This window comes from Ursus arctos, unplaced genomic scaffold (genome assembly GCF_023065955.2).
Source record: "Ursus arctos isolate Adak ecotype North America unplaced genomic scaffold, UrsArc2.0 scaffold_21, whole genome shotgun sequence".
Taxonomy (NCBI): domain Eukaryota; kingdom Metazoa; phylum Chordata; class Mammalia; order Carnivora; family Ursidae; genus Ursus; species Ursus arctos.
In genome coordinates this window covers 34,400,429-34,410,316 of record NW_026622886.1, presented here as the reverse complement: position 1 = coordinate 34,410,316, position 9,888 = coordinate 34,400,429, and the positions used below count along the sequence as shown (strand labels likewise).

The following is a 9,888-nucleotide window of genomic DNA, read 5'->3' as shown; positions in this document are numbered from 1 at the left end:
CCTTAAGGCTGAATAATATTCCTTTGTGTATATACACCACATATTGTTTATCCATCAATGAGCAAACTATCAAAGGAGAGGGCTTATTTGCCCTTTGAAGCTTCCTCTTAACCTCTGCTTCCCATCTCCCTCATGGCAAAGTGGAATTCCCATAATTCATTAAAACACACACACAGAAGTTTCCATAGCAACTTGCTATTAAAAGTTCACAAATAAGTCTTTTGAACATTTGGAGAGTATTTGGTTTCCCAACCCAGCTATCTCCTACCCCTATCAATCTTGCATCTGTTAACAATGAACTGAATTCAGTTTTTAATTCCAGATGCACTGACTGCTTCTCACTCAGCTTGGGTATAGGACTAGGATTTTCTGAAATCCCTGTTGGTGATAGAAATTAAATTCTTAAGTCACATGTAAAGAGACACTAACGTCCTACGAAGGGAGCTTTTAAATACCTGCCCAGACCACAACGCATTTATATTCATCTCTCCTTTAACTCACATCTTTGTATTATTATTATTATTATTATTATTATTAATCCTGTAGGGCGTTCCATGGGATGTAGTATTTAATTCTATTCCATATTATCATTTTCTTGATTTGTGTCTTTTCATTTTGTCTTCCCAGCCCCAGTATAAATGTCTTCAAAGCAGGTTCTGGTCTTCTGTTTCTTTCTATTCCCAGTCTATACCATAACACAGCACTCATTTGTTGGTCCAAAGAAAATATCATCCAGCTCCTTAATTGCCTGAGGTTCACGGCGGCTCACACTGAGGGTTCTCAATAAAACATTAAGCAAGAATCTCTTTCTCCATAGGTTCAAATGAATCATACTTCAATTTCACATTTTCTTCAAATATCCTGACTCACTAACTCAAATATCTAACCATTGATCTGACCACACTCAGTAACAAAGCAGGGGCGCAGGTGAAGCATGCTTCTGGCTGTCTTACACCTTGGGTGTGCTGCATTCCTGAAATGACTTAAATAGATTTCACGCTGTCTTAGAAACGCCAGACAACAAGCAACCAGCAAGTGGCCAGCAATGGAGAGGGGAGGTCCTTGAAGGTACTACAAGTCATTCTTCAGGGAGGGACCCAGTCGTAAGTGAGGAACAAGTTTTCAGTAAGTGCACTTCATGAGCGAGGAAAGAGGCTGCAAATGCCAAGCACATATGACTTCAGTGAACAGAAACCGTGTCCACCTCCATGGCGTGATCTTCCTGCCCTCGGAAAATTCTCTTTACTCACAGGGAATGATGATGATAACAACAATGACAACAGGTGACAACAGTGATCATAGCAACTACTGAACACTGACTTTGTACCAAGCAATTCGCTAAGTCACTTTTTTCTAACACCTCAGCAACTCCGCTATTATAATATCTATTTCACATGTGAGGTATTTCAATTAAATAGACTCCGGAATCTGTGCCATATATTTTGTCAGTCAGACCAAGCCTGAGGGGGCGGTGAGAATGTGCTCTAACTTACACTTTTCCTCAGAAGAAAGGTTAGCGCTGATCTAATATCCTGGGCCACTCCGATTAATGGGCTGGTATCTCAAAAGTCTGTCTGAAGTACAATGAGAATACCTACCGTAACTATTTAATATATCATCCAAACTAGGTTTCTATTGTCTGGGACAAATGTTAAACCAACTAGGTCACCAGGTAAACAAGCATTAACTGGGACTTCCCAGAGAAAACTAAGATCTACCTACATATTAGGTTTTGACAGCAATATGGTAAATTAAGGGGCCAACTATTTGAAATATTAAGCAGTTAAAGTATTTTTACAGCGAGGTCAACTGAACTATAACTTACATACAGTAAAAATTGAATTAATTTAGGTATCCAGTTCTATGAATTTGAACAATCATAACAAGCCGTCCAAGTTTGTTTCAACTGCCATCACAGTCAAGATAAGGAATATTTCACTACCAACTTTATAGTTCATCCTATCCCTGACCCTAGTCTATCCCTGTAGTTTTGCTTTCTCCGAATGTTATATTAAAGGAATTATATAATGGTGTTTTTGAACATGGCTTCCGTCCGTTATTGTAATACATTCGAGATTCATCCATGCTGTTGTGTGGATCAGTAACCCATTCTTTTTTCTTGAGTGGTTCCCATAGTATGAATGTGCTTCCATTTGTTCACGATTCATCAATGGATAGACGTTTGGTTGTCTCCAGTTTGGGGCAAGTATGAATAAAGCTGCCTAGTAAACATTCACATGCAGGTTTTTGTGTGGACATATGTCATCACTTGTGTAAATACCTAACAGTAGGAATGCTAGATTATATGGTAAATATAAGGTTAATTTGGGGCGCCTGGGTGGCGCAGTCGTTAGGCGGCTGCCTTCAGCTCAGGGCGTGATCCCAGCGTTCTGGGATCAAGTCCCACATCAGGCTCTTCCGCTATGAGCCAGCTTCTTCCTCTCCCACTCCTCCTGCTTGTGTTCCCTCTCTTGCTGGCTCTCTCTCTCTCTGTCAAATAAATAAATAAAATCTTTAAAAAAAAATAAATATAAGGTTAATTTCTAAGAAACTGCCAACCAGTTTTCCAAAATGGTTGTCATTTTTTGCATTCCTGCCAGCAATGGATGATGTTCTATTAACTACACAATTTTTTAAAAGATTTTATTTATCTATTTGAGAGAGAGAGAACAAGAGAGAGAGAGCATGGGGTGGGGGGAAGGGGCAGAGAGAGAGGGAGAAGCAGGCTCCCCACTGAGCTGGGAGCCCGACACGGGCTCGATCTCAGAACCCTGGGATCGTGACCTGAGCGGAAGGCAGACGCTTAAGCCACCCAGGCGCCCCTAACTCCACATTCTTGACAGCATTTGGTATCTTCAACTTTGGTATCTCGGTGAGGTTTTTATTTTCATTTCCCTGATTATTAATGATGCTGAATATCTTTTCATGTGCTTATCTATCATATGTCTAGCTTCATTGGTGAGATGTCATTTTAAGACTTTGACCCTTTTTTTTTTATTGAATGACTTTATTGTTAGCTCTTTTATTGTTAAGTAGTGAGAGTGTCATCTATTCTGGATAACTGAAGTATTTTTAGAGGTTAAAAAAAATGTACGAGTGTAATTTACTTCACAACAACGTGAATATACTTCCCACTACAGAACGGTACACTTATAAAAATGGTTAAGATGGTAAACTTCATGTTACGTGTTTTTTATTTGAGAAGGAGCACGCTCCATCGGGGAGGGAGCACTGCACTAACCAACAGATGAAGGCAGCTGGGGGGCGCGCTACACGTCACGCTCAAAAAGGTACACAGGAAGTTTTGCTAAGAAAGATCAACTGGAACGTGGGTTCCTCTGGGCAAGTTCCCCAACCTCATCCCTTCATGGGGTCGGGACACTCCCAACTATTTCCTTGAAGGCAGCTGTGGTCCACTAAAGATACAGTCCTCAGGGGTGTCTTCTCGTTTTTTATAAAGAAAATTTTCTTTAGATTCCTTGAAGTCTTCATTTGTTACTTTCATTCTACGTTCTCTCAAGGCCATCAGACGAGCTTCTGTACAGATCGCCTCGATGTCAGCACCGGAGAGGTCATCTTTAGCCATGATCAAGTCGTCCAGGGTCCCATCACCGGCCAGCGTCATCCTGGCTGTGTGGATCTGAAAGATGCGCTTCTTGCTCTTTTCTTCAGGCAGGGGAACTCAATCTTCCTGTCAAAACGTCCTGGTCTGGTAAGTGCCGGATCCAAGGTTTTTATTCAGTTTGTGGCCATGATAACTTTCATGTCACTCCTTGAATCAAATCCATCCAACTGGTTCAACAGTTCCAACATTGTTCATTGAATTTCTCTCTCACCACCAGAATTTGAGTCATATCTTTTTGTTCCAATGGCATCAATTTCATCAAGAAATACGATGGATGGTGCATTTTCTTCTACAACTCGGAACAATTCCCGAACGAGTTTGGGCCCGTCATCTAGGTACTTCTGAATAAGTTCAGAGCCAACCACTCTCAAGGTAGCAGCTGAGGTTTGGTTTGCTACTGCTTTGGCTAATAAGGTTTTACCTGTGCCAGGTGGACCATAGAGAATGACCCCTTTCGGAGGCTTTATGCCCATTGCTTCATAATATTCAGGGTGAGTGAGAGGAAGCTCCACAGATTCCTTAATTTCTTGGATTTGGTTGTCCCACCCCCCAATATCAGCATAGGTTTCCTGGGGTGCCTTTTTTACCTTCATCACTGTGACCAAGGGATCTGTGTCATCCATGAGCACCCCTATGACGGCCTGCACCTTGTGGCTGAGCAAGACAGAGAAGCCTTGTTCCAGCAGGTCCTTGTCTACAAAGGAAAGAATGCTGACATAGTGTTCTGAGCCCACAGAGGTAGACACGATGGCATGACTGTCATCAGTGATCTCTCCCAAGTTTCCTACTGACATTGGGGTCCCCCTCAGATTATCCACCTTAGATCTTTCCTCCTCTTGCTTTTCTTCTAAAGGCTTCATTTGCTCCAATTTCTAATGAATTCTTCCTCCACGAGAAGACAGTCTTTAGTTCTAACTTCAATAATTGTAACCAGCACGGAGTGTGAGGTGTCACCAGTGGCAGCTTTGCTGGCAGCATCTGGTCCCTTTGTTTTCTTCTTCTTTTTCCCCCACTCTAGTTGGTCTAGGAGGTTCGTATTTCTTCCGGCAGTGATAGTTTGAGTGGCTGAAGCAAGATGGGTCAGAGTCAGAGTGGTGGTCATGGCCCTGGAGGTGGCAAGAAGGATGACAAGGACAAAATAAAAAGAAATACGACCCTCCTGTTATGTGTTAAGAACAATTTTTAAAAAGTATAATGGCTGAATGTCACTCTAGAAGTCCGATTGACTGCAATGTGTGCTTTTCCAGGAAACCATCCAAGAAGCCAACGGCTAATACTCCCTCCTGCACTAGAAACAAATGTCTCCAATTCTGCTAAGGCCAGAGATCCTGTCCCAAGCCCAAACAAGATGAACCTGGGAGCCCTGGAAATCTGAGGATGATGAGGTACTTGGAAAATTCCTGATGAAAGTCATCCTGGGATAGCCAAGATTATTGGTGCAAGCCATGTGTGACATCCAAGATTCTTGGTGTGAGGCGCTGTGAGTTATTCAAATCTTCTGCTTTCAAGAAGTTCGTTTCCAGCTGGAATGAAAAGACATAGAAAATCAACAATACCAAGCTGCACAAAGTTTGTGCTAAATGAATTTTGCAGACAATAGGAGGTCAATAAGTCCAAAGTGGCAAGAGGAGCCCCAATGGGCTTTACAGAGACTCTAAAAGTGGACACGTTTGGGAAGCAATGAATAGAAGAAAGTTTCCTGGGACTCAGGGAGATCTTACTAAGTGCCGGGTGCTGCACCTGAGAAAGGCATTACCCACTACACAGGGTTCTTGGGATGACTTAGTGCACCTAAAGTTCTCCAGGTCTGACACCTATTAAATGCCCTCTGAAGTTAGCTGTTATTTTCTCACTTCTTACAACCCTGTAATGTGTATCTTATTCTTTCCACCTCTTTAACTTGTTATCTTGAACTAGTTTTAGACTTACATGAAAGTCACAAAAATAGTCTAGAGAATTTTCTCGTATCCCTCACCCTGTTTCCCCTAACAAACCTTACGTAACTGAGGTATGATTATCAAAAACAGGGAATTAACACTGGTGCAATATTATTAACTGGAAAATAAGCCTTCTTCAAATGTCACCAGTTTCTCTACTAATGTCTTTTTCTGATTCAGGATCAATCCAGGATCCCACATTGCATGTCACCGTCCTGTCTCCTTGGTCTTCCCTGTATTCCATGACCTTGACACTTTTGAAGAGTACTTGTCAGTCATTGTGTAGAATGTCCGTCAGTTTGGGTTTGTCTGCTGTTTTCTCATGATTAGAATGAGCTCAGACATTTGGGGCAAGCATACAGGAGAAATGCTGCTGTATTTCTTCTTAGTACATCATAATCATTATTTTCTCAGTTTTCAAGGTGAAGATTCTGAGGCTCATAGAAGGGTACACAGCTGATGAGTGGTAAAACTCGGAGGTAAAAACGGGAATTTGGTTTTGACTTGCTTCCTCTGTACCAGGCTGGGGTGGGAGACATTTGGAAATGGATTTTGTGGAAGCCAGAATGGAAGGCTTTTTTTTGAATGCCATACACATGACCTGGCGCCCTGTTCTGCAGAGATTGGGGAATACAAAGAGATCTTTAGCAACACAGTAAGAGGTCAAAAGTAGTGTCAAAGGGCGGGGCCCGTGGCAGGTGAATCAGTGAGCCTGTGTGTAATGAGATAGCCCAAACACAGGTGAGAAAGGCCCACAGGTTTTCTCCAGGGGTGGCCCAAGAAGCAGTGACATGACAACCATCACCGGGCTTCCTAATATTATTTTATTATTTGTTTAAAAAAAAAAAAAACTCATTTACTAGCTCACGGTTCTGAATGTCAGAAGCCTGGGCAGGTTTAGCTGGGTTCACTGCTTAGGGTCTCACAAGGCTAAAATCAAGGCCTTGGCCAGGCTGAGATCTTATCTGGACGCTCTGAGGGAGAACCCACTTCCGCACTCATTCAGATTGTTAGCAGAATGCAGTTCCTTGCGGTAGAAGGGCTGAGGTCCCTGTTTCATTGCTGGCTGTCAGCTGAGGGGTGCTAGGGTTTTTTAAAATGTAAATACTTGGGCCACACAAGAGACCTTGGTTGAATCAGAATCTCTGAGTATGGGCCCAAGTAACTACATTTTAAACATGCTCTCCAGGTCATTCTTATACACATTAAATGATTTAAATAATTACAAATACAAAAACAGAAGATCAGCAAAATCAAGGCTCAGCAGCCTTTTCTGTAAAAGGCCAGACAATGAATATTTAGGCTTTTCAGGCCATACAGTCTCTGTCACCTGCACCAGCTACAGGTGGGGCCCAGTAAAAAAGAAAAATGCAGAGTCCCTTGTTCAAAAATTATTAATGACTTCAAGAGGGCTGCAGCAGAGCACCAAATCAGCATAGACCCTGCAAACCCCGAGGCTCCGTGTAACCGCACAAGTCGGGTGCCCTCAAAGCTAGCCCCGCCTGTGCCTGTAGCAACTCCAGCCCTACAACTATTTGTCCCCACCATTGGTATGCAGAAGCAGCTGGAGACGAGTACGTGAATGGGCAGGTGGACGTTGGATTTGCCCAAGGGCTGTAGTCCGCCCACCACTGAGCTGGATCATCTTTTAGCATGAAGGCCTGATGTTCAGAAAGCTAGTGAAAAGATAATTTTAAAAAATACAAAATCAAATGAATTGCATTTTTGCTGAATAAGCACCATTTCATACAGGGGCTAATTTAGCTAGGTAACTCTGCAAGTGGATTTTATTTGTATTGATAGTGTCATTTAATGCAAGAGAATGAACAGGTTGCACTGAATGGAGAAAGAAACAGGGGAGCTTAGACACCAAAAAAACATCCTGCCATTCAGGATTTCTCTGTGGCAAGCCTTGTTCCTGGCTTATCTATCATCTGCACACCATAATTCAGTTAAAATCTCTTTCAAAGGAATCGTAGTCTGTTGAATTCTACAAGATTACCCAAAAAGTAAAGACATTTTTTGTGTTTGGGTCAGAAACCAGATTATAGCAGTACGGGCTTTTCTATCAAAGTAACCTAAGGACAATTTAGAGTTCAATTGAAATTGGAAAAGGAAATAGCAACTTCCAGCTGGAAACATCTAATCAGCTTTTTCCTGATGGAACAGTCCAACTATAGCGTTACAGGTGTCCTACTGTGTCTAACTTCATATCCTGTCTCCTACCAGGTAGCATGTCAAGCCCTCAGCTCTCTCTCCACTAATAAAACTAGAACCATTTTTAAAAACCAAGATGGTATATTTCGAAGTGATCCCATTTATAAAGAGCCTATACCTTGGACACATGGGAGGTGCTCAAGACATGTTTGCCATACTCTATTGATAAAATCATACAAAACCAAGCATTAAAAGAAAAAACATTATTAATTCATCAGAAGAGGGAAAAAATGCTGGCATTTTTTCCAGTCTTGATTGTCCTAGTGCCCGTGGCCATGACTGTTTGAGGAAAACATATGCTGCACAGCTGCAAATGTAAACCTGATTACCTCTAAATTAATAACATGGAAGAGGCAGCACTTGCAGCTGTGAGAGAGAGGGAGCCAAAGAGAACCCCAGTGCAATGCAATCCCCCTAACATTTGTAATGTTTGTTTTGTCATTACCAGCTTTAAGGAATTACGATAAAAATCTCTGAAGGGGGGGAGGCACAACAAAGCCATAAAGCTCACCACTGCCGTTTTCCTGCTCTTGACCAGCCCCTTGGGATCACCGTCATCTGAGACCTGGCTGGTTTTCTTTCCTGACCCGCTGGCTCTGAGGACCTCCCAGCCCCCAACGGGGTCACAGAGGAAAGACTGCAAGCACCTTTCAGGGGTCAGGGAGCTAGCATTTCCACTCTTTACCCGTCAAGTCAAACATGGAAAGTTGGATATGAAAAATCACATCTGTGAATTTCTGCTTAAGGTTTGTTTTTCAAGAGCAAAGGGAATGTTCCATGTAATGGGGGGCTCGGGGAGTGGGGGTGGGAAAACTTTGGGCAAAGCGCATGTATACTTCCTCAGGAGACAGTGTGTCTTTCAATATGCATTAAGAGGAAGAAAAAGAAAGAAATTTGTAGGTAACTTGAAGTCTGAATGGTCTTGGGTTTGGCCTGAATGAAGGCTAACACCTAAGTTATAAAGATCCATTAGTAAACTCACCAATGAGACTTGTGTTATATTCAGGTTCAAGTAATCCTGACGTCCAGCACCCTGTGTAAGAACCTTCCAGGGATCTGAAAAACAAATGGAGTCCCCAAGCTTGACCTAGAAGCTTTAACTCCATTTTTATTGGGGAAGCAAGAAGGGTTCTTATAAACTCAGAGAGGATTGAATACTGATTTGGTAGACTCTAAATGCTATGAGATTGGAAGAAAGAGAAGAGTAGTGGGCAGATTCTGACTGTAAGCAAATGATTTCACCTCTCTGAGTTCAGACTGCTCATCCATAAAATGGGTATAATAATGCTTGTGTTACAATGTGATTGTAAAAGTGTCCAGCATCTAATAGGCCCGCCAGTGTTAGTTGAGTCTGAATCTGAAGCGAATGTATGGAGAGTCTGGTCAGGAGGTTCATGGGTCCCCCAGTGGCTCTGTGAAGCAGAGCCCTAGCCCTACCTCCAATCTTGATGCATCCCGGACCACTACAGGAAGAAAAATCATTGTGCCCAAACTTTTAGGTCTGTTTGTTACCACAGTTTAAAATAATAATCCTAGGTAATCTAGTTAGAAAGCTGAGGGATAAAAGCAGAACTCTAACAAAATGACATGCCTGGGATTAAAGAAAAAAATACTAAAATAAGAACTACCACTTATCGAGCACCCTCAAATGCTTGACGTGATGATACGATCATCCCCGTCATCATAATGCTGATTATGTGCCAATAACTGCTCTAAGCACTTTATGGATATTGTGTATATTAACTAATTTTAATTCTCTGAGCTCCAGTAGGTGGGTACTACTATTATCCACATTATTGACATTACACAGATGGATAAACTGAGGCATAAAGTATTTAAATAACTTGCCCAAGATCACATCACCGTACGTAAGATCTCATTTGGCTCTTTCAACAACCAACTCTATGAGATGGGTCTTATCATCCTCGTTCTGCAGATGAGACAACGAGACTGAGAAGACCAAACTATGTGCGAGGACACACCACCAGGAAGGCGAGCAGCTGTGCTTGGCACCGAAGACCTTCCAGAACCTGTCTGTTCCCCCTCTCCCCCAGAGAGTCCGGAAATCAGCATGGAGTCTTCTTGAGAACCCAGGAGGCTGGAGGGAAG

General features: G+C 42.4%; 1 pseudogene; it reads right to left on the bottom strand.

The window, feature by feature from the left end:
• Nucleotides 1–3,385: 3,385 nt before the first annotated feature.
• LOC113256074 (26S proteasome regulatory subunit 4-like) lies at nt 3,386–5,138 on the bottom strand (annotated as a pseudogene).
• Between the last annotated feature and the right edge of the window lie 4,750 nt (nt 5,139–9,888).